The sequence below is a fragment of the Hirundo rustica genome, chromosome 21 (assembly GCF_015227805.2).
Source record: "Hirundo rustica isolate bHirRus1 chromosome 21, bHirRus1.pri.v3, whole genome shotgun sequence".
NCBI classification, from domain to species: domain Eukaryota; kingdom Metazoa; phylum Chordata; class Aves; order Passeriformes; family Hirundinidae; genus Hirundo; species Hirundo rustica.
Window position 1 is genome coordinate 5,818,447 of NC_053470.1, and position 22,372 is coordinate 5,840,818.

The window sequence follows — 22,372 nt, forward strand, 5'->3', positions numbered from 1 at the left end:
ATTAACCTTTATGTTTGTTAATGCAGGCTGTTACTCAAAAAAAAACCCCATACATTTTTGTCAAGACAGAGCAAATTTCTGGGACAAGGGAAGAGATTTAGATGAACAGCAGTAAAACAAAGCCTGTGCTTTTACTGTTCAATAACAGTCATTTCACAGAGAGAGAATGTATTATTTTAAGCTCAGAAATGTCTCTGTCATTGCCATTTTTGTACCTGTACTTTCTCCTGCAGTGGTAAAGGCTTCCAACATCAACACAAGTGTGGCACACACCTCTGCAGACCAGAGAGAAGGGACAGCTGAAACACTGTGCCCACATCATGGCTCAGCTTCTGTGAGCTCCCACCCAAGCAGGGTGAAGAAATAATGATTTGCAGCTGATGAAGGCGCTGCCTTGAGAGTGATGGCTAGGAAAGGAAAAAAAGCAAAATATTAGATCCATTTCTGCAGGGCAGAGTCCGTGTTCTAAAGCAAGAAAGGAACTGGACGTATCCACAATAAAGCTGGCTGCAGTGAAACACTCCAAGGCACAAGAATCCCTTCAGCATTCAGGATGTTAATCCTTTGGTGTATTATTCTTGAATATTAAGACAGAATTATCTAAATTAAGGACCTGACCTGAAAATCTTTTCCTCATCACTGTAATTACATTAGGAGATGTGAGAAGGCTGCATTATGCCAGCCTACAAAGAATTCCTAATAATTGCAAAGCACCTTCAATATCTCAATCACTTATTTCAGCTCCTGAATACTTTTCTTTGTTTGTTTTGCCTTTGGTAATCCCCCTCACACCAGAGCTGTTGCTGATTTTGTCACAGCTAATAAGAGTATATTTTTGCCTCTTTTGCAGGAACGAATGCTTGATTTGGTTTTAAAAGAGTTTCCAGGCCTAGATGAGCAATAAAAATGTTCTGAATAATGACATCCAAACACACACAATGCATGAGCTTGAGATTTGGTTACAGGGCACTGTACACACGATTATAACACAGCATAGCTTTGAAGGTCACGTTTTCAGTCTGCTAAGTAGAATCCCCATCAAAGCTGTTGCAAAAAATATTATCCAAGAGCGTGCAGGAAGGAACACCTGATGATTATGCTCTCTGCATCGTGGTTAAACCGGTTTATTTTTCACTATACTATAATGAAAAAATCCATACTTTAGACCTTCAAAGCTAAAGACCAGGGAATGCTGGGAGCTTTGTTTTATCGTGAACTTTTCAAGCCAGAGACAAAAACTTCTTGCAGTATACATAAAACAGGTCAGGGATGCCAATTACAATATTATTCCAGTCTTTCCAGCGCTTCAAGGGATTTCTATAAAAATCTTCTTCAGAAGCTAATACCTGAGTGTTTTATTAGCACTTTATTTCAAATGGCAGCGCTCATCCCATTTCACTTCTTTCATTTTCATTTAAATTTCCGTGATTCAGATTTCCATTTATTCCCCCAAGCATTTTGACTATAAGGATAGATTCCTTGCAGCCTGAAAGGAGAAATGAAAAAACCCAAACCAGTGTAATTAAAGATGGCCAATTTGTATTTGTTAGTTGGCCTGGATTGCAACAAGATATTTTATTCTGTGTAGGCAAGCTATTAAACAATTTCTTTTGATTAAAACGTGTTGACATCAACCAGAACACATAAATGACAGAAATAAGGATTAAAAAACCCTTCTCCCTCAGTGAAAGTGTATGCTTTGCTAATAAGTTAATCAATTTAGTGATGCTTCTAGGGAAAAAAGGTTTCTGTGAAACACTTCAGCAGATCACCCGTTGTTCCATTCATTCGAGCCTTTCATGTGTCATGGTTACTTAGTTTCCAAAGATCATATAAATACCATTGTCCTTTCTTTTTAATAGCATGAGGGACTTTTCAAGTCATAGCTCATTTCCTATCTTTCATTATCTATTTTTCCAGTAAAAACACTGAGTGTTAACAGGTAAGAGAGAAGTCTGCTGGTAACTGTAACTTAGAATTTTCTCATCTTCTTTTCATTTCTGAGGCGTTGATGTCTCACTGGAAAAAAAAAAAAAAAATTCAAAAAATTGCCTTTGTGCTTTCTCTGTCAGTATTTCTCCTGGATATAAGAATCTGACATTCAGAGGACGTACCTAGGAAACGAATCTTCCTCAAAGTACCACCAAGTTCCATCTAAATGTTTTTCTGATTGCTTCACTGAGGCAGTGCTTTATTAGTCTGTTTATAGGTTTAGATCCAAAGATGGTTTTTCTAAAACATAAGCTCAAAAGGTAGACATGATAAAATTCCAATGGTTGAACAACAACAACAAAGGAACAAAATCCTTCCCAGAGCAGGGATGAGGGTTTAAAGATATTTTCTTGACCCAGTAAAAATTAGCTATAATTTCACTCTCTTGATCTCTAAAGATCCAGCCACAGACCTGATCCAAGAGCCAGGAGAAGCCAGTACCACCAAACTTCCATGAATCACGGTGCCATTTATGAGCTACAGCACAGAACAGTACAAAAAGTCAGAGTTTCCAAGTGCCTGCATTTGACAGAATGGGCAAAAAGTAACCATGGGAAACCTCCAGGGGTGGGAAACCAAAATTTAGGGTCATGGATCTGCATTTCATAAAGGGATTTATGTGTGCAGAGATTATACACCTTTGCTAAGAAGTGAATAAAATACCCCAGCTCCTTGGAAGGCAAAATAGCTGCAACCATTCAAGGGACAGTTCTAACACAATTACAGCAGCAAAGAAGAAAACTAATCACACCCCTCATTGAAGCACAAAACTGGTAGACCCATCCTAACCCTCTCAAGTACACTTAATAGGATTGTTTGCAGAGCACAGAAAGCTGTTGACACAAAAATCTCATAGAGCTGAGCTGTGTGAGAACAGAAGGACCTGTAAGCACCACATGGGATATGTGTATTTGGAGAGATTTGTTCAGGGGGAGACCCTTACCACGGAAGGAAGCATTCAATCATTTAAAAACAGAGGCTGGAAGCCATTGATTGAATCCCTGGCCCTGAATAATGATAATTCTGTGGGTTATGTCAACTGCTAGGTGAGTTATATGTACAGTAGGTCTAAGGCTGAGTAACTTCAGATAATATTGGCACAGGCACAGAGCAAAGGCAGAGCAGAACCCAGCAGCTCCAAAAACATACTGAGTAACCTTTCTTGTAGGCGAAGGATGTTTATTCATGTACATCAGAGTATCATCACTGTGAACACAAAAACCTCAGTGTATAGTGCAAATGAATGGCTCAGTGGACTCCTTCAAATATGTGCATCTGCCTATGAAGCTGATAAGCAGCTTTTGGAGAAATGAGAAACACAAAATGGTTTTCATTTCCAGCAGTCTGTGAGGTTCTAGGCAGACAGCTGATGTGTCTTTGATCTCACAAACAAATAACTAGAAGTTCTCTCAAAAGGGAATAATCACAGTACCCTTAGACTGAATTTGGCCATGAGACACCATTGCTCATGTTGGGCTAGAAACAGAAATTCATGAATGGCAGCAAAAATTACTGCCTTTAAACTCGTGTCAGGCAGTGATGTGTGTTTTGGTGAAGAGCACTCAACACTGAAGAGCTGGCAGACAGAAAATTCTGAGATAGTATTGCCCAGCATGAGACGGCAGAAGGGCAAGATTAGAACCAGTGAACTCAAGGAGCACATGAAATAAATCTTTTTGTCTCAATATATTAGCCTTCATTACCGCCCATGTGTGACAATTTTGTTGTGCAAGATGCACTGCATAGAGGAATGAAGGGAACAACTAGTTTAGGGACCAGAAGATACAGATATCCTGCAAGTGGCTGCTTCAGGATCTTGGTTCCAGATGTTGAAAATCCCCTATGATGCTCACAGAAGGTAGCAGAGGACACTAATCCTTACAAAAAAACTCCTTGGTACTTGTGTTCTGCATTAAAACAAAAATCTTTGGATATTTGTTCGTTTTTATTCTGATTTTTTGTTGAAGGAATGCACATGTCAGCAGTAAAAAAAATATGGCACAAGGATTTTATGCATTCTCATTAACTGAAAAGATCACTAAGAATTCCTTCATGCTCATTTTTAAAATCACTGAAGTAATTAGCTTGAACTTTGCAGAACCTTACTGCCAGCTCTTCTTTCCTCCAGATTTCTTCACCTTCAGAGGTGACAATCCCAATGCCGTATTCCTGAACATCACCTCACAGACCTGTGACAGTGTTTTGCTCACAAATTACTGGCTGCTTGGATTAATGAAGCAAAGCAGCCCCCTCCTAAAGCAGTTCGTGATCAATTTTCTACCTGCGCAGAGAGCTCTTTGAGAAGTACGAAGCACCTAAATCCGGCTAAAGAGATTAATTTGCATGAGGCTTCTCTCAGCTATCTGGAGCTCAGCAGCAGTGTGAAGTGAGAGGATCCTCGTGCTCTGCTGTCCATCCCTCCCCCTCACTGCAAGGCTGGGGGTGCATTAAAGCTGGGGGGAGCGCTGTGGCACTGGCAGCTCCCAGCGCATCCGGGGCTCCTTGCAGACAATGGCCAGACAGCCACCAATTACAGCAGGGCACGGGCGGCTCTAAATTACTGTGCGCCTAAAGGAGCTTCATGATGAGACAATGAGAGCCAGTTCTGCAGGAGAACCCCCATTCCAGAGCTGAAAAGGCCTTGGCACAAGAGAGGATCTCGCTCTTTTTCAGCGCTCCTGCACTATTTTGGGAATCATCATTCTTCCATGCTGAGAGATCATTTTCTAAGTCCTCTGTGTTGCCATAGCAAAAGCCATTTTTTTTTTTTTTCCCCTCCCAATGTCTGACAAAAGAGTCTGTGCAATTACAGAGGAAAACAGTATAAACAACAGTTTTAAAAAGTGTTTTCTATGGCTTCACTTTCTGATCTCTATTAAAGTGCAGTTTAGTCTTACCAAGGATGTAAAAATATGTCTGAATTCTCTCAGCTGTCTTCAAACCTGGGGATTCTGAAAAGTGCTAACCTTGCCTCATGACTGAAAATTCTATGAACAGGAAGAGAATGGCTGGTGGAGGGGAGTACATGACTTTTCAGGGATGCATTTTAAGGGATGCATTCCATCCACTCACAGCTGTAGTTAACAGCTATAAAATCAGGACAGACAGCAACCACAGAGCAATCACAATGCTAAAGTCATCAGAAAAGAAATCACAACTTTCTCTCCTTCCAAGAGCATTGGAAAGTCATACTTGGAACTGCTTAACACAAATACAGGTTCTTACACCTCAAATTGCCCCAAAATGCTTCGGAGTAAAACAATAACCTGCACACTTGCAGTTATACTAAGATCAGTTTTAGACTAAACTTCAGGTCATTGAGCCCTGCAGGTACCTGGGGTCAAGCATTAGAATTTCACCCCATATTATTAATGTGCAATAGAAAAAGGCCTCAATCATTATAATCAGTCACTTAGCACAGTATGCAATTAAATATTCAGCATCATCAAATGTTAGTTACACAAAAGGGGTCAGAATGCTGCAGCAGGCACACAAACACTACAGCCTTTAGTTTATACCAATTTGCATTCTAAATAGGCACTTGACTTTTCCTCTGTGACAGTCTCACAATTGATTAGATAAATATTTTGCAGTAAGCCACAAGAATGCAGGGGCATAAATCAAGGTGTCATTTTAGACTCTGAGAAATCTTTAAACGACCAAAAAAGAAATACTATTGTTGGAAATAATCTGTTGCTTTCAGAGCAGTGAAGTCTTGATCCAGCTCTGTGAAACTTCACCATCCTGTGCTTGTGGTATGTCAATTCACTGCAAGAAATTTCTGATGTACTTAATGACTTAAACTCTTTTAAGAGTTACTGCACGGCTTAAGCAGACAGTCCAAGACATTCTTATCACTTAAAGGGTTTAGAAATCTGAATAGGCTACCCAAAGCTGTCAGTAGTTGTGGTTGGCAATGATATAGACTAATTTTTGTCAGAAAAAGAAAATACACATTGCCATTTTCCCCAAATCAATGTGGATTCCCAGTCACTGAATTGGGAAGGCTGTGGGAGTTGTTTTTGTTTGTTTGTTTGGCTTTTTGTTGTTGTTGTTTCTTTTTGGTCTTTTTTCCCTTAAATTTCCCAACATAAGTAAAACAACTGAACACCAAGGGGTTGTTTTGTGTTGTTGTCTGGGTTTCTTTGGGTGATGACAACTCATTTTGCATTCCTTACAAAATTTTTGTCCAGAAGGAACTGACTCTCCTCCTAGTTGAAAGTGAATTGGCAATACCCACCAACACCAGTTATTCATTAAAGAAACTGTATTCCCTCAGTGATTTAAGGGTTGCAGGTGGACTGAAAAAGCAGATTAGAAAAAACGTAAAAACTAAAATATATATGGCTCTTTTCCTTCCATTGCACACTAACACAAAAACTGGTAGGCAAACTTGTACAGCTTCAATTTACACCGTGTGACCTTCACTTCTTTGGCATATTTGGGATGACTGAGATAGCATCCCAGGAATTTATGAGCTGGTTTATGTGAAAAATGATTTGTCTGAGAGCTGATCCTTGAAAACACTAAAAATAAACAAGCCCACTTTTCAAGCTGTGCTAAATACTGTCTTTGAGTGCAAAGCTGTGTTTATCTGGGAGCTGAAATCTGAGACACAACTGGACTAAAATAGCGCGCTGATTGTTTTCTTTACACTGCACACAACAAACGATATCTTCTTATTGCTTTGTGTCTATTTTGTGCCTCTCAGGAGGTATTGCATTAAAAAAAAACATGGCAGGACACCTGATTTTGCTTGAAAGGCATCAGTCACTCTTAGGCTGTGGCAGTTCTGTGAGGAAGAACTAAAGGCAACACCGTGGATTGTACTCAGCACCTTGGTCAGCTCTGAACACAGAGCTGCATTGACCATGCTGCTGCTCCTCCTGCTCTTGGTCACTTCCCTGTGCCTCCCACCAGCCCTGGGTGCATCACTGGGTGTTTCCCTCCTCATTTCCAGCCACCGTGTGTCTTTGTCTTTGTCACTGCACTGCAATCCATCCCCAGGGCGGTCTTTGGGAACAGACTCATTGAACCTTCTCCGTAACATGAATCTCGAAGGTTTCCCTGATGAGAGAGAGGTCTGGGAATACCATTTGTGGAAACAAAATCCCACTTGTTGGAAAGCTCAGGATATCGAAAAGCACCTTGCAAAGCTACTTAATTATACATGAGCCAGAAACAGAAACTTGGACTCCTCCAAGTGTCACCGAGTTCACGTCTGACTTCCCAAATCAGATCTTTTTATGCCACACTGACGCAAGGTGGGCCAAATTTATGTCTCTCTGAACACCTTAATCTTCCCACTAGTATCCCAAAGCATGGGCAGAGCAACACTCATAATTAACAATTGTGTCACAGTCTATAAAAGGTTCCCTGCTCAGGAAGCTGAAAACTGAGCAGAAATGAAGCCAACACTTGCTGTTAAGGGCCCACAGCTCCTACGCTGAGCAAATGTGAACAAAAGCCAGAAAACTTGAGGGTGGGGGAAGAGAAAAAGAAGTTGTAAAGCCCTAATGATAGTTGATGGAAGTTTGACACATTCAGATGTGCCTTCTGATTCATACATGCATAAATGCCACATTTAATTTCTAAAGAGATCCAAACTGCAGCTTTCTCTCAGTGCTAGTGGTAGTCATGCATCTCAGCTTTATCTATTAATACATTCTTCCAGAGAAGCAACTCCCATCCCAGCCCTTGACTCTAATTTAAGGCACAGCTGCTATTTTCACATCTTAGGTACTTTGGATTTTGTTCCCTCGTCACGCAGAACGTGACTCAGATATTGACTGAGAGGAGCAGCACCACCCTCTTACAATTAAAATTAAAACTCTTTTGCATTTAAAGGAATGAATTAAAGCACTAACTGTCTCTCTCATGGGATAGAAAGTGAAGGAAAGGACTTCATTTCTTCATTTTCCCCAAGGTGACAGGGCATAAGGACATGGCTACCTTGTGAATTCCAGCTGCCTGACACTTGTATCCAAAACTCCAGCTTTGATTATGAAAACAAGAAGAAGGAATAGGATCTTCTTCTTCAACCATCACCATGCTTCAGGAGAAAATAATTAGATGTCTCAAATATAGGAAATATGTGTATAAAGCTCATGTGCAACTTGAATTCATACGGCTCAATTAAGAACAATTACATCACTCATAAGATCACTTTAGTAAACCACTGTAAAGTAGGTAAATCTTCCAAAAGAGACCACAGTTTTTACTGTTCCATTGTGTAGTTCTCCTGTGTTTATTACGTATTAGCTCTGTGATTTTTTTATAACCCACAGGAAACCACTTAAATGAAAGGAAAAATGAACTCATCAGGCAATCCTGGAGCTCAGTAATGAGATATTTCTTTCTGCTGTGGGAGGAATTCAGGTTCAGTCACAACTCACCTGTCCACGATCTAATGAAAGGTTCAATCACTGAACAGCAATCAAGGACACCAGGTGGGTCAGTTGTGTCAGAAGTTCTTCCATTCCTGTTCTAATCCAAAGTTATCATTGCCTCCCAAACCATTACTAACAGCTTTTTAATTAATTAAAAAATTCATATGCTCATGACAACCATTTAATTAATATATTCTTTAGAATTACCCACTCCACAGTCCATTTATTCCAGTACTTAAATATGGACATATGGCAAGTCACAGGACTCAGAACTGCTGTTACTGGTTCTCTGCAAACCTCGGATGATGTCACTTTTTCACGCAAGCCATTTTCCTGCAACTTGGTTCACATCTACAAATGGTAAAGGCATTTCTTTTATTTCTCATCATTTATACGTCTACCTCGTCTCCTAGAAACACCAGTTATTTTTTTTTTTTCATGCAGAGTCTCCCAATAGACAGATATTTAACCCACCCACATATCCTAGCTAGCCTTAATTAAAGGCAATGACTGTCTCTTCGACCATGTTTCAGTTAACTCCAATGTTCTTGGTTCCATATTTGCTGCTTCAACCAGGCTGGCTTCTGTCAGCAGATGGGGTCCATTTGCTCTTTGAGCCAGTATGGACTGAAAAAGTTTAGGTCACGTGCAGAGAGGCATTCCAGTATTTCTGGGAAGTGGTGAATGCTCTGAGCTTCAAGGGTGTGAGTTATGACACCTCGACAGAGAGCTCAGCTCCACAGCACAAGCCGTAGAAACTTTCAGTCTTTCCCCACCAGCAGGGGAAATGAAAGCCATCTCACACATCATGCTGAGCATGGCAGAGCCATGATTTACTCGGTCCTACCGCGGTGAAAGATAATTACACAAATAAGATTTACTAACGTCAGGAACGCCGCATTGCTCAAGTCAGCAATTTGTGCTCTTTTCATCTGGAATGAGAACTTCCACAATGCAGCTCTGCAATGGCAAACCTGACAACTGACTGCAACCACAGCAGAACATTTACAGAACCACACATTTATAAAACAAATTAAAAACTTGTATTTACCTTTGAATGTGAAGTTAAGGCATAAAATGCAGTCATGAATACAATGACAATGGTTATCCTTTTTTTACCATTATTATCATTAACTGACAGAATAGACACCTAATTGCCTATAATTAAGTCTCTGTAACAGATTTTTTTTTTGTGTTTTGCATAGCTGATTCAACAAATAAAGTGTCTGCAAGGTATTTGGCTAGTCAAAGATCTTTTCAGGCTGCCAATGATCTGATGGAAGGACTGCTGTGACCAGATGACACAGTCTCTGTTTCACAGCCTGAAGTCCAAACCGTGGGTTCCTTTATCTTTCTTCCACTCTCTCACCACTACACTTGTATTAGCCCAGCTCCAGTGAAGTCTGTTTTGACACAAATGTTAGTGCTGACTCTCCATCGTGACTCTTGCTGTGTACAGAGCCAGGTCATAACCTCCGGGGACAAAGCAATGAAAATCACAGTCCCCTGTTCTATTTGGCCTGGGCTGCTTTCCCCCACCCAAATGACCCTGTGATCCCTGCAGCAGTGAGGAATCTGAGAAAGCAGAAATGTACATCTCAGCCAATGCCATTGTAGAATTAACTAAAGCCTCTCCTGCAGGACAGTGCACTGGAAATAACGGTGAGGAGAATTTTGGTGGACGTGATTTTGATTTTTTTTTTTTTTTTTCAAAAGGCAAAAATTTTCTTTAACAAGTTAAATTTCACAGTTTCTTTTCAAGATACAAAAAAAAAAAAAAAATCTAGAATATGCACAAAAAAGAGGGGCAGAGATATGCAAAGGATAGGATGGAGAGCATTAAAACCAAAGCACTGAACTTCACAGCCCGAGGTCCAGACTCAGTCTTGAGCTGGACATACATTCCTCTTTAAAAATTTTCCTTCAGCCATTTTTAAGTTGCATCAAGCAGGTGCATGTCAGCATAAACCATTGCTGGAGTTTGAATTCATAAATATCTAAAGTTACTGAATCTGCAGACCTCAAGAAACTAGATTACACTCTATTTATACTCATGGCCAGATTCTAACCTCTATTTTAATAGGTTCAAATTACAGTAGGTTTGCTGGCACAAGTATTTTCTCTGTTTACATCGGTTTATGTGAGGTCAGACTGCATATGAGAGGAGAGAATGAATGGATCAGTGTGAATTTATACTATAGTTACAAGATATTGAAGCAGAATGTGATAGCTCCCAATTTAATCCTGTTCCAAACAGAATTTATTTATTTAAGATACTTGTGACAAGGGAAGGAATCAAAAAATGTCAGCAAAACAAAACTTCCCTGCATGAAAACTGTCATGTCAGATAGGCATTTATAATTTCATTTGCCCATACTTAAATTGCCACCTGAGAGTTACCAAGATTCCAGGATTAAGCTAGCAATCCTTTAGCTCTAAGAAACCCATTTACACACATATATCAAGCATAGAAAGTTTCAAGTGCATGACATATAAGCCAGTAATTTTACATCAACCATATTAGCTCACTGAGCCTAAAAAATGCTTTTATAAAAGATTTTGGTTACAGTGAAATGAGTTTTCACGTTCAAAATATACAAGATGATAAGCACACACGAACACCAGCCAGCTGTATGTCTAACAAATAACTGACAAAACATTCTCAGCTTATTGTGATTTCACAGTCTGTACTTTTAGGGGGTTTAATAATCAATCTGCATGTGGCCATCAAACAGCTGAGAGAGAACATGCATTTTCCATTGCCCAACAGCAATCTTTGAATGACCGAATCGCTCCTTTTCTCCAACAAAAAATCACTTCAATAAAATTCAATGCAGGATCTTGGTGGATTAGTGGATGGTTTGAATGCAGAGCTTGGTGTTGGATGTGGTTTGCTCAAAAGAGACTAAAGGCAGAGTTGCTTCAGGAAATAAAATCACCACCCAGTTTCCCAGAGAAAAATACCAGATTTCCCATGGTCTGTTCTGGGATGAAGATACCTTAAGGCAAGAGAAGCACGGTCAAATTGGCTTTTCTTTCCCCGATTGTCACTTTCTGAGCATTTAGAAATGCAAAAATTGGAAAATAGAAATAATCTGAGAGCTCGCACAGCACCCAGCTGAATTATGAGCACTTCAGCAAATATTTGCTCATCCTTGTTGCTCTGTGGGAGCCAGCCCCAGGAGAGGATTAGCATTCACAGTGAGACTCCTGCAGCCACTGGCTCCCCACTGTTACAACACAGAAATTATTCCTGCTCATGATAAAAATGATAGCGGCCCCTAAAGAAAAGGATAGTCGTAAACTGTACTGCCAAAAGCTGCTGGAAATGAAGCCCCTATTTCTTCCTGAGAAACTCTGCGTGATGTGCCAGCTGTGCAGCAACATTCCCAACATGTCCCAGCAGCCACACTGCTGGTTTACATGTCAAAATATCTTAAATGCTGAAAAAGAAATGATCGAACCTTCACTTTTAGGATAATCCCTACTTTGTAACACTATCCAGCAATGACACTGTGCTGTGAGTGTAATGCAAAATGATATTCATTGTTCATAAAGTCTTAAATACGTGTGGGATGTGTCTCAAAGCTGTTGTCTCTAATCAGCCCCGTAAAGCCTGGCAACAGTCTCTTCAGCAAAGACTGACGTGATTAGTGCTCTGATGAAATTCTGGCTCTGTCTACCTCCGAAAAGGACTTGAGAAATACACGGGAGCATTAGCTCAATTTGCCAGCCTCTACAGAAAAGAGAATGTAAGATCTTGAGAGCAACCCTGAGGAGAAGGACTTGGGGGAAGGTTTCCATGACCCTACACACACTTGCAGCCCAGAAGGACAATCACACCCTTTCCTACAGCCAGAGCAGCATGGCCAGAATTCTCAGGGAGGGAATTCTCTCCCTCTTTGCCGTGCTCTGGTGAGAGCCCACCTGGAGCACTGCATCCAGCTCTGGGGCTGCCAGCATAGCAAGGACCTGACCTTGCTGGAGGCCACAAAGATGCTCAGAGGGCTGCAACACCTCTCCCAGGAAGACAGGCTGCAAGTTGGGGACAGTCAGTGTGGAGAGGAGAAGGCTCTTGAGAGACCTGAGAGCCCCTAATGGGATGAGAAGAGGCTACAGCAGAGCTGGGAAGGGAGTTTTGCAAGGGCATGGAGTGATAGGACAGGGAAAACTGCTTTAGGCTGAAAAAAGACAGGCTTAGATTATATTTTAGGAAGAAATTTTTCCCTGGCAGGGTGGTGAGGCCCTGGAACTGAAGCCTTGGGAAGGCTGAGCTGGAACAGAGACTGGATAGAGCTGGAGAATAAAGCAGATATTTATTGAAAGGCCTTGGGTAGGGTAAGAGCCTGGCCAAGGCTACACCCGAAATGGTCACAAAATGAACAAAGGGTCACGAGGTCTCACACTTTGATCAGTTTTGGTCCATTTGCACATTGGGGTTTAATTGTCCCATTCCAGCTCCAGGCTGTGAGGTCCCATCCTTCTTGTTCCTCCCTCCAGCCACCCTTGTTTGTGCTTTGGGGCTGAAAGTTGTCCTTGGTGTGCAGCAGGAAAAGGATTTGTTTTGTGTCGCTGCTGTGTGCAGAGAGCTGAGTGACCCTGAGTGTGAGCTCAGAGCTGCACCCTGGGCAGCACAGAACGTGAAACACATCAAAGATAAAACTCAGGGCACCTGCACAGGTTTCCCAGGGAAGCTGGGTTTGCCCCATCCCTCGATGGCCAAGCTGGATGGGGTTTGGGGGAACTTGGTAACCTCATAGCACATCCCAAGGAAAAAATTTCTGGATGGATAAGGGTCCCCAAGCTCCATCCTTGAGTGCTCAAATCTTTGATACCAAAGAGAAGAGCAGAACACTTTCACTTTGCATAAACAATTAGTTTAATGGTATATTCTTCTTCCCCTATTCACATGAAGGAATTTTAATGAGACCTTCAACATTTAAAATAAAGATGTAACAGACTTCTAGCTAATTTCAGTAGACAATTAGTCCAATTAGCTGCCTATTAGAGCAAATTATACTTTACTCAAATGCAACGCCTCAATTAAAAAAGGTAATCTTGTAATTGATGATGAAAATAATACAAAAGAATGGCTGAAATAATGACCTGCATGGGGCTTCTTTTAAGCTGCCCTCCTTTTACCTGTTTTCTTTACCATCTCTCTATCAGATAATGCACTTATAACCAGCTATCAAAATAAAAAAAGAAAGCTTTTTATGGGCTTTGAACTCTTCTTACTGTACCTTCATTTGTCTAATCAAAGCAGCTGTGTCTATTTTAAGAGAAGGTTTTTTGACTTAGTATCAGAGTTAACTCCAAGGAGTTCTGCATACAGAATGGATGGAGTACATCTCCTTTTCTTTAAGCAGCATAATTTCCTTTACTATGCATACAGATACACATCTCATTAATTTTGTTGCATTTATTTTTTGGTATTTACTATGCAAATTACTAATTACTTCTTATTTATATTGTATATATAAAAAAATAAAAAACAACAAACAAAACAACCCTTTTCAGTTAATAGCATTCATCCTAAAATGATGAATGGTTTGCAATGTAATATTAACTGTATTAGTCATTAGAAATAGTTGGAGAAAAATTACAGAGTAATTCTCCATTACTTTAAACTGAAATTCATACTTTCTAAAATGTGCAATCTAAGCATAATCACATTCTATGTCAAGCAAAATATATTCAAATTAATTTAGAAAACATTACGTTTTTAAGAGAAAAATCCAAATCATGGTACTTTTTTTTAGTATTTTAGTATTCTCAAATATTCATCATTTCCAACATAAACATGTATGAAATACTGGTCAAAGCTGGTGTCCTTTGGTAAAAGAGAACGTTCTAAAGTGAGTTCCTATTTCTCTACAAGAGAGTGTAAAAGAGATGACTGCAAAAACAAAACAAAAGTGCTCAGCTGCTCAGGAGGTTGAGCCAAACTGTTTCTCTCACTGAAAACTCGGGTCCAGCACAGACCAAAAGTAGGACTGGAAAATTAAACCTCCCATTTCTGACCAAAAGTGTTTTGCACTGATATCAAAGCCACATCCTCATTTCTGAAAAATGGATTCTGCTGGATGTTCTGTGTTAGACCAGGGAGATCTTGGAAAGAGAGTGCAGAATATTTTAACTGAATACTAAGAGCTTTTATTAACCTGATCTCTTCTGAAAATGTACTAAAAAAGTAAAGTAGTGTCATCAAAGTTGATTGTATTGGGATAATGATGTTAATGAGTATTGGAAGATGAGAAGCCAATAATGGTTCTTAAGCCTGAGATTTTACACCTTCACTATGTAAGCCTGTTACTATATTTGTCACTGACTTATGAGATATATAGTCTGAAAGGCAACTTAATCTTCAACAAAGGTTCTTGCAAATTACTATTAATAACAACACCTTTTTTCCCTAATGAGCCTACCCAAAATTAGCTCAAAATACATCATGGACTTGAACATTCAAACGTGATGAGATAAATGTTCCCAGAGTTAATTCTAATCACATAAAATATTAACTGCCTAATTTTAAAGAAAATTCCTGGATTATTTTTTGAACAAAACACAGATTTTCAGTGTTAGCAGTGACTTGTACATCTTGCAGGAAAGCCAAGAGTTTTTGTGCATGTTCTTTATTATAGAAAATGAAATACTGGGGGGCAAAATTTTCAGAGACAGAAACTCGATCAGATTTTTAGTATTAAACTGCATCCTGTGTTGTTTAATATACCCACCAATGACTTGGATGAGGGGGCAGATGCTCCCTCAAATGTGCTGATGGCACAAGGCTGGGAGGAGTGGCTGTGCAGCCCTTCCCAGGGACCTCCACAGGCTGGGGGACAGGCAGAGAGGAAACACCTGACATTCACCAGACACTTAAATTCTTTTGTTGAAAAGGAGAATGCAGAAGGGCAAAAGCAACTCTTCATTACTCCCTCAGCAGTGTACTGGACACACAGCAGAAGCTGCTGTTTCATTTTCAAAATAAGAACGACTCTTCAATTCAAAATTGATTTCAGTGTCCTTGGAGGTAAGAGGAAGCCACACACACACACACACAAATCAACCAAAGCAAAACTCAGCTCCAAGGAGAGAGTTATATGAAAAAGAAGCAACTTTCTGAGAGCAAACAAAAAAGAACAGCTAAAAAGGTAAAAAAAAAACAAAAACAAAACCGATCCATGATAGAAAGACTATTAAAAGACACTACTATTGTGAAGCTCATGGTTAACTGCATAAAAATTTTCAAGACTACATTCAAGGAAGGGGAAAAAAAAGATGTTGCTTTCAAACTGCGAATAAAAGACCCTATTAGAAATAAAAAGCCTTCAGCACAAAGCTGTAGTTATCACTTAATTAAAGAGGAGAAAGAATGCTAAGGTTATAAGGATATATTTAAAGCGGGGTTCTGAGGCTTAGCAGGCAGTCTACATATAAAAATGAACACCACTGCTGTTCAAAAAAAAAAAAAAAAAAAAAAAAAAGAAAACCCAAACACCAAACCAGCTCTAGTGCTGGAACTTAAAGGAAGCCACCAAAGAAACCACAGTGTCCACAGATCTGTGAGATGTAAACGTGGGGCTGCAGCTGGTGCTGGCTGATGCCTCAAAGGGAAAGGCTGCAGCATGGGTGCCTCCTGTCAGGAAGAACATTTTCTAGCCCAGGGTGTCTCCAGGCACCCTCCTGTGGTTTTATCCTTTCCCATGTATTCCTGCCAGCTCTCTGTTATCACCAAAATAAAATATGGACCTCTGTTGTCCATGGAAAATCATTTAGAAGCCATCACCTTGATGATCTCGCTCCAACACCTCAGGTGTCCCATGGAGAAGGGCAGGACACCAGTGAATCCACCTGGTACCTTCCTTTGGTGAGCACTTTCAAACCCTACTGAACAGCTTGGACACAGCTCTGGAGATCAGGAGATCAGCTCAAAACCTGGCAGCCACACTCCCTGTCTGCAGTGGCTTCCTCAGCAGGGTTAGGCCAATGTCCTTTAACCGTCCCAGCAGCTGGTTTGTGCATTTAAAGATGAAATCATGTCAATAAACACAACAGAAGCCAGGTTTAAAAACTGTATCAGCTTTGTTGCCTTGTCTCAGACATTTTCGGTCCTCCTCATTTATTTATTTATATTTTAATGCCTTAAAAAGATGAAATTTTCAAAAGAAAAACTGAATATTTGTAAGGGTTTTTTTGGTCTTGTTTTATTTCAGCTAAATTGTGGATCTGTCTACTCAAATGGACATAATTAGAAAGTATAAATGCAACAGATGCTTACAAATACGCCCTACTTCTAGAGTCAACTCTTCTTTACACATTTTTATTAAGCTAGTTAGACACAGAGCCTCCCTGCAGGTTTTGAGGTAAAGAAAATCGGGTTTCCTTGAAATACAACCACAGCCATGTAACAAGGAAGTACATTTTCAAACAGAGCCTGTGTGTGTATCACGATGGGCTCCACTGAGGAAATATTTGAAGAAAGATTATTTTATACCCAGTTCTCATGGACCTGTGATTACATGGTGATGAAATCTAATTTATTACATTATTCACTGGAGGGAAGTTCTGCTCCTTTTGGCAGGTTTCTCAGCATGCAAACAAACAAATGACTGCCTACATTGCCCAGCCTAGAATTTGCTGTTCTTTGTTTTTCCCATAAGTGTCTACCCTTTATAGCTGCTCTGGGCCAGAGATTTAAATAAAATAAGAAAGAAGGCGGAAGTCAGCGGAACAAGGGAAGGAAGAGCCATAACTAGAGCAGCAAAATATTTGTGATTAATGAAGGCTCCTGGTAGCACAGAGCTCACAGCAGTAATTACGTAGCATCAAATATAGTTCCAAAAAAAAAAAAAAAAATATATAGCAATGTACTACCCCTGTCAAAATGCACTCCAAAGACTTACTTGTAATGCTGCAGAGGCTTAGGCAGAGCACATGGAAGACAGGAAGATCTCAAGATACATCACTGAGATTAGCATCTTCTCTTTAATTCAGTGTATGGGAGAGACACGGCAAATCTAAGATTTTAGCAAAGTATAGGTAAGTTATTGACTAAATCCAGAAGGGCTCTCTGCAAAACACAGCAACTCAGGTTATCCTTAAAATATATACTACTACAACCTTTGTTTTTTTAAGCAAATATTAGCATAGTGACTCCAGAATTTGATTAAAAAAAAGACCACAATTACAATGGCAGTTTTTCTCCTGCCATAAAATAATGATACAAAGATGGGCAGAAAATGCTGCTGTACAATCCAGGATGCCTGGTTAATTTGCAAAGCTCACAAGTGATTGTGTTTTATAGAATAACGTAAGAATGCCCGTAAGAGAGGTCCAGGGCAAGGGTGAAGCAGAAGATTCCAAGTACAGCGGGATTTAAGAGATGGTGGTAATGAATAAAATCAAACGGGGTGCTAATTGTGAAGCTGGATACAAGAGAGAGAGAGAAAATTCTACACAAAACTCAGTTTACTGAGCTCAGTTGTTTGTGGAGCAGTATGCTGCATATTTCATTAAGTCCTTTCATTTTCCTCATGAAAAGGGATTTTTTTCATGGAGTATTGAACGTATCTGAGGGTGTACCTACAAAATCCACCAACACCTGAAAGCCCAGACCTGCTTAGCTGAATTCCTGTAACTCCTGGCATCCAAAGCAGGACTGCTGACTTCCTGAGGGCTACTGGGAGCACCTGTTACTAGGAACACCAGAGAAAGGAAAAACTTAGAGAAAATGAGTTACCTGAAGGAAATTCTGGGGTTTTGGGGACCTACTCAGATCCTTTGAAAGGCAAGAATGTGAAGTGTGCATCTTTTTGACACCGCACAAAAACCAGTGCTAAGTCTTCTTATGGAAAACATTTGATTGTAATAGCCTTTGCTGTCTAAGATGAAGATGCAATCTCTTCTATTAATTTTGACAAGTTCAGCTTAATTGTTTTCATTATTCTGCCACTAGAATTGTTCATTTTAAATAGGTACATCAATTGGAAGTGGCATTAGCACATTAGATAAAGGTTAGTCGTTCAAGCAGCATGGTGTATTGAAAAGAAAGATATAGTAATTTCATTAGACCAGAAAGGCACCGTTTCTTCTAAATAATCTGTGAGTACAACAGGACCCACCGAGCATTTCAACTGGCAGGATCTGGATGGCTGAAAATGTGACTTGAAATTTCTCCTCTTAATTGCATCTTCTTCATTACTATCTTATCCCCTCCCCATCTGGTCATTAGATTTCTATGTATTTTGTATGAACCACTTCCTGGGTTGTGCCTGCAGTTTGTGCTTCACTGATTCTCCTGACTTTTTTCTTATTGCAAATGTTGTCAGGGAGAAGGATATAACTTATTTAATAAACCCCCACAAATTCTCCAGCACAGCAGCTACAGAAGTTTGCCATAAATACATCACACGATTCGAAGTCATTAGAAACACGGTTCAGAACAAAATGTGACAATGCCTTTAGATGTGTTAAATTAGCATTTAATTTAAATTTAACAAGGTTGTTGTATAGAATTTAATAGCATTCAACTGTGAGAGAAGCACATCTGTGAGCTTGATGAAGATACATTTACTATAATTCAAGCCCAGTTAATTTATTGTCATGTCAACATCTTCACTATTTTTTTTTTTTTTCTTTGTCAGTTAAATCTGTTGTCCCTCTGCATTTCCAATTTTGGTTTAGTCCAAACACTTCTGTGCATTGGGTTATTTGAGGCTTGCACAGTGGCTGGTTATATGTATACACCACCTGAGAGACCACAGAGGGCTGGTGTTCAAAACCAGCTGTACCTCAGAGGAAATGCAGCAGCCTCTTAGGGGCCTGACACAAAACTTGTTCCATCTGGTCAGTAGAGAATGTTTTGAAAGCTTCAAACACGTTTTCTTTTTAAAAAGACACTGAAAATGCTAGAGGATTTTTTAAATTATATATATATATATATATGTATTTTAAATGTTTTTTCCTTTGATGCTATTGCCTTTGTTCTAAAAAGAATTTCCCAAATTATCAGGGCTTAATAGATCTTAAATACTTTCAAATTTATTTAAAATGTTGTGATTTTGCTTTAAATATTACATCCTGATCTACTTTTATTTTAAAATGCATTTTTCTTTTCACATCTACAGCATTTTTAGGAACTACAGCATAATAATATACAGAGAGTGAAACTTGCTGTGTTAAACAGGAAAAGTCTTTAGAAAAAGTTTAGGAAAGAGCCAATACCAAGAAGCAATTATGCTTAAAAATTCCTTTGAAAACTAATAGGGTATTTTTTTTCTCATGTTATGCTACATTATGACATTAATTGATCATTAGAATGAGACAGAAGACATGGAATAATTTTTAAAAAGTAAAATTTCCCTTAAAATTCCTATTCCCTTGAAATGCAAAATTCAAGTTTCAGCTTACTATGGCATTTACTGCTTTATTTCTCTGTTTATCAAGCTAGGCTTATCAATTTAAGGCTGGAACCCTTCCTGCACAGCGGTCACACATTCTCCAAAGCTGGTCCTTGTGCTGCCTGCACTGCAAGCATCACACATCAGGGAGCAGATGGGATCATTTATTGGCTTTTGTTAGATGGAGACCCAAGAACTGCTAAGAGAAAAACCCACAGCCAGCCCCTGAACTCATGACTATGCAACGGCATTAAACGACAGTCAAAGACATCCCTTCTAATTAAGCCTCATTAAGTACCTTTTTAGCAATCAGATGGTATTGAATTAACGGAGAGTAGCTGACCTATAAAATCTAATTCAGACCTAGCTAAAATCTATCTTGCCTCAGGCCCTCTTTTTTCTTTTTTTCTTTTTTGGTCACACGTCACAGATGATCGATAAAAACACAACTTGCCGTAAATAGCGCAGCCACTGCGACCCGCGGAGCGTGACACTCAAACATCTCACCCACTCGAGGCACATCAGTTACTACCCAAACTTCTGTGACCACGTTTTACGGCGCTCCGAGGCACTCGTGCCACACTTCATCCTACAAGGGGCTGAATCCCACAGGGCCAAACTCTTTCCCTGCCAACCTCGTGTTCCCCCGCCCAGACTCTGCCGTTCCCCTCCAGTAAATCAACCAAAGCTGGCGGAGTCTGCCCAGAGTCTGCTCCTCCAAGCCACAGGGAGTTTGCAGCCAGGTTATGGCCACTCTCTGTCATCTAAGTGACGGTATTAGAAAACCTGACCGAATAGAACAAGGTAATTATGGTCTCAGTTATATCTGATTAAGGGCGTGGGAAAGTTCTCGTGCATAGGGAGACTGCAAAAAAGAAAAAGGCTTGTTTACCTGGAGGCACACCTGAATGGGGAGAAAATCCAAATAAAGAATGAAAACGCCAGCTGAACCAGAGCAGCAGGATCAGGAATTTTTTCCAACATTCACGCAGAAGAATGAGGTGGAAGTCAAAGTGACATATTTAAAATAAAGTCACAGGGAGATATAACTACACAGGCAATAATGAGTACGAATAGATCCTATAGAAACTCTGCCAAATTTGCCTAGTTCTTTGTGGGATATCATTATTTTAAGGAAGAAGGACCACAATTTTTAATTTGAAAAGGCTATGTATAGCTTCTTATTAATTTTTTACACCTTTCCTAAGTTTTAAAACTGTATCAGTTTAATATATTTATTGTGAGTCTCCCTCACCTGTCTTTTTTGCAGTCTAGGAAATCAGAATTCTGAGTACTGAAGAGGAGCTGCTTCCTTGGGATCTTCATGCCTGAAAAGAAATTTTGACAATATTTACTCACTCCTGCTAGACATTATGGGGTCGTATAAATGAGTCCCATCTTTGAAATATTTGTCCTATCTGCTTTTGAGATCAGGCTACAGGCTTGTGGAGAGGAACGTTCCTATTACTCCTGATTTACAAGTGGGGAGCTGAAGTATGAGAATAGACAGAGGTCCAGGTACAAAGATATTTGAATCCCCAGGAGAGACTCATTTCATGGGATCAGAGAATGGTTTTGGGTTAGAAGGGACCTTAAAGACCACCCAGTTCCCATCTCCCTGCTGTGATTTAAAATGGCACTGCACTCTGTGACAGAAATGCTGCATTTACTGGGTACTCACCCCATCACCAGCTTTATCTTCTCTTCAGCTGCGTATCACTGGCTCCTGGGAGCAGATTGATCCACAACTACTCTACGAGCATCTTCTGTGGAGGATACAGCTTCTTGATGAGCTTGCAACAGGAAAACAAGTGAATTTCTGGTGACAGGTGAATGTCCATATTCCCCACGAAAAGAATATACAAGGAAATTAAATAAGCCTGAATAACTTCAGAAAAGGAAATTTAACCAAATCTAGACAGATAAGTGGGTAGCTACAGAAATAAGAGAAAGTAATAAAATAAGCTATTTGCTTTTCAGAGCATTATCCTTAGCAATTAAAACATCTCTGTGAAGAATACAACCTCAGGAAATGCCTAGCAATTGTTTCCAGCCACTCAATACAGCCATTCTTAATGTTTATACTTTAATTGGTTTCTATAAACCTCTTTACCAGCTCATAACTCCATAATTCCGCTACATTCCACCAATTAAATGTAACAGCGCTAATACAAACTTCTGTCAGTTCTTTAATTTGTTACAATAAATTTTTCACTAAATCCAGTCTGGTGATTGAGAATTTGTCACCTTCTACTGCACTTTGGCTTTGAATTTATCCAACTTCCTCATAAAGTCTCCTTTGTAAATGCTGCCAGCTGGAATTGCCACCTCATGGCCTTTTTACCATTAGTTCCGTGCTATTATAGGAAAAGAATTTAATGGCAGCTCTGTCATTGAGTTCAGTAGTATTGGAATAAAGCTACTTACAAGGTAAGTGAAAAAAGAATTAGTTCACATTCGGTGTCATGAAAAGCCCCATCTTGACGAGACAAATTGGCATAGCTTTATACATAAATGCCTTCTTTACTTGGATAATAACCTTTCAGAGGATATTAGAATTTTACTGCACTTTTAAAAACAACTTCTATG

General features: G+C 39.7%; 1 long non-coding RNA gene across 1 annotated transcript; it reads right to left on the bottom strand.

Annotated features, from left to right (window-relative positions):
• Positions 1 to 289: 289 nt before the first annotated feature.
• On the bottom strand, positions 290 to 21,580 carry LOC120762136 (uncharacterized). The gene is made up of 3 exons (XR_005703830.1): positions 21,465 to 21,580; positions 21,039 to 21,111; positions 290 to 407 (listed from the first exon to the last, which is right to left on the bottom strand). It is a non-coding gene; the product is annotated as an uncharacterized LOC120762136 (long non-coding RNA).
• Between the last annotated feature and the right edge of the window lie 792 nt (positions 21,581 to 22,372).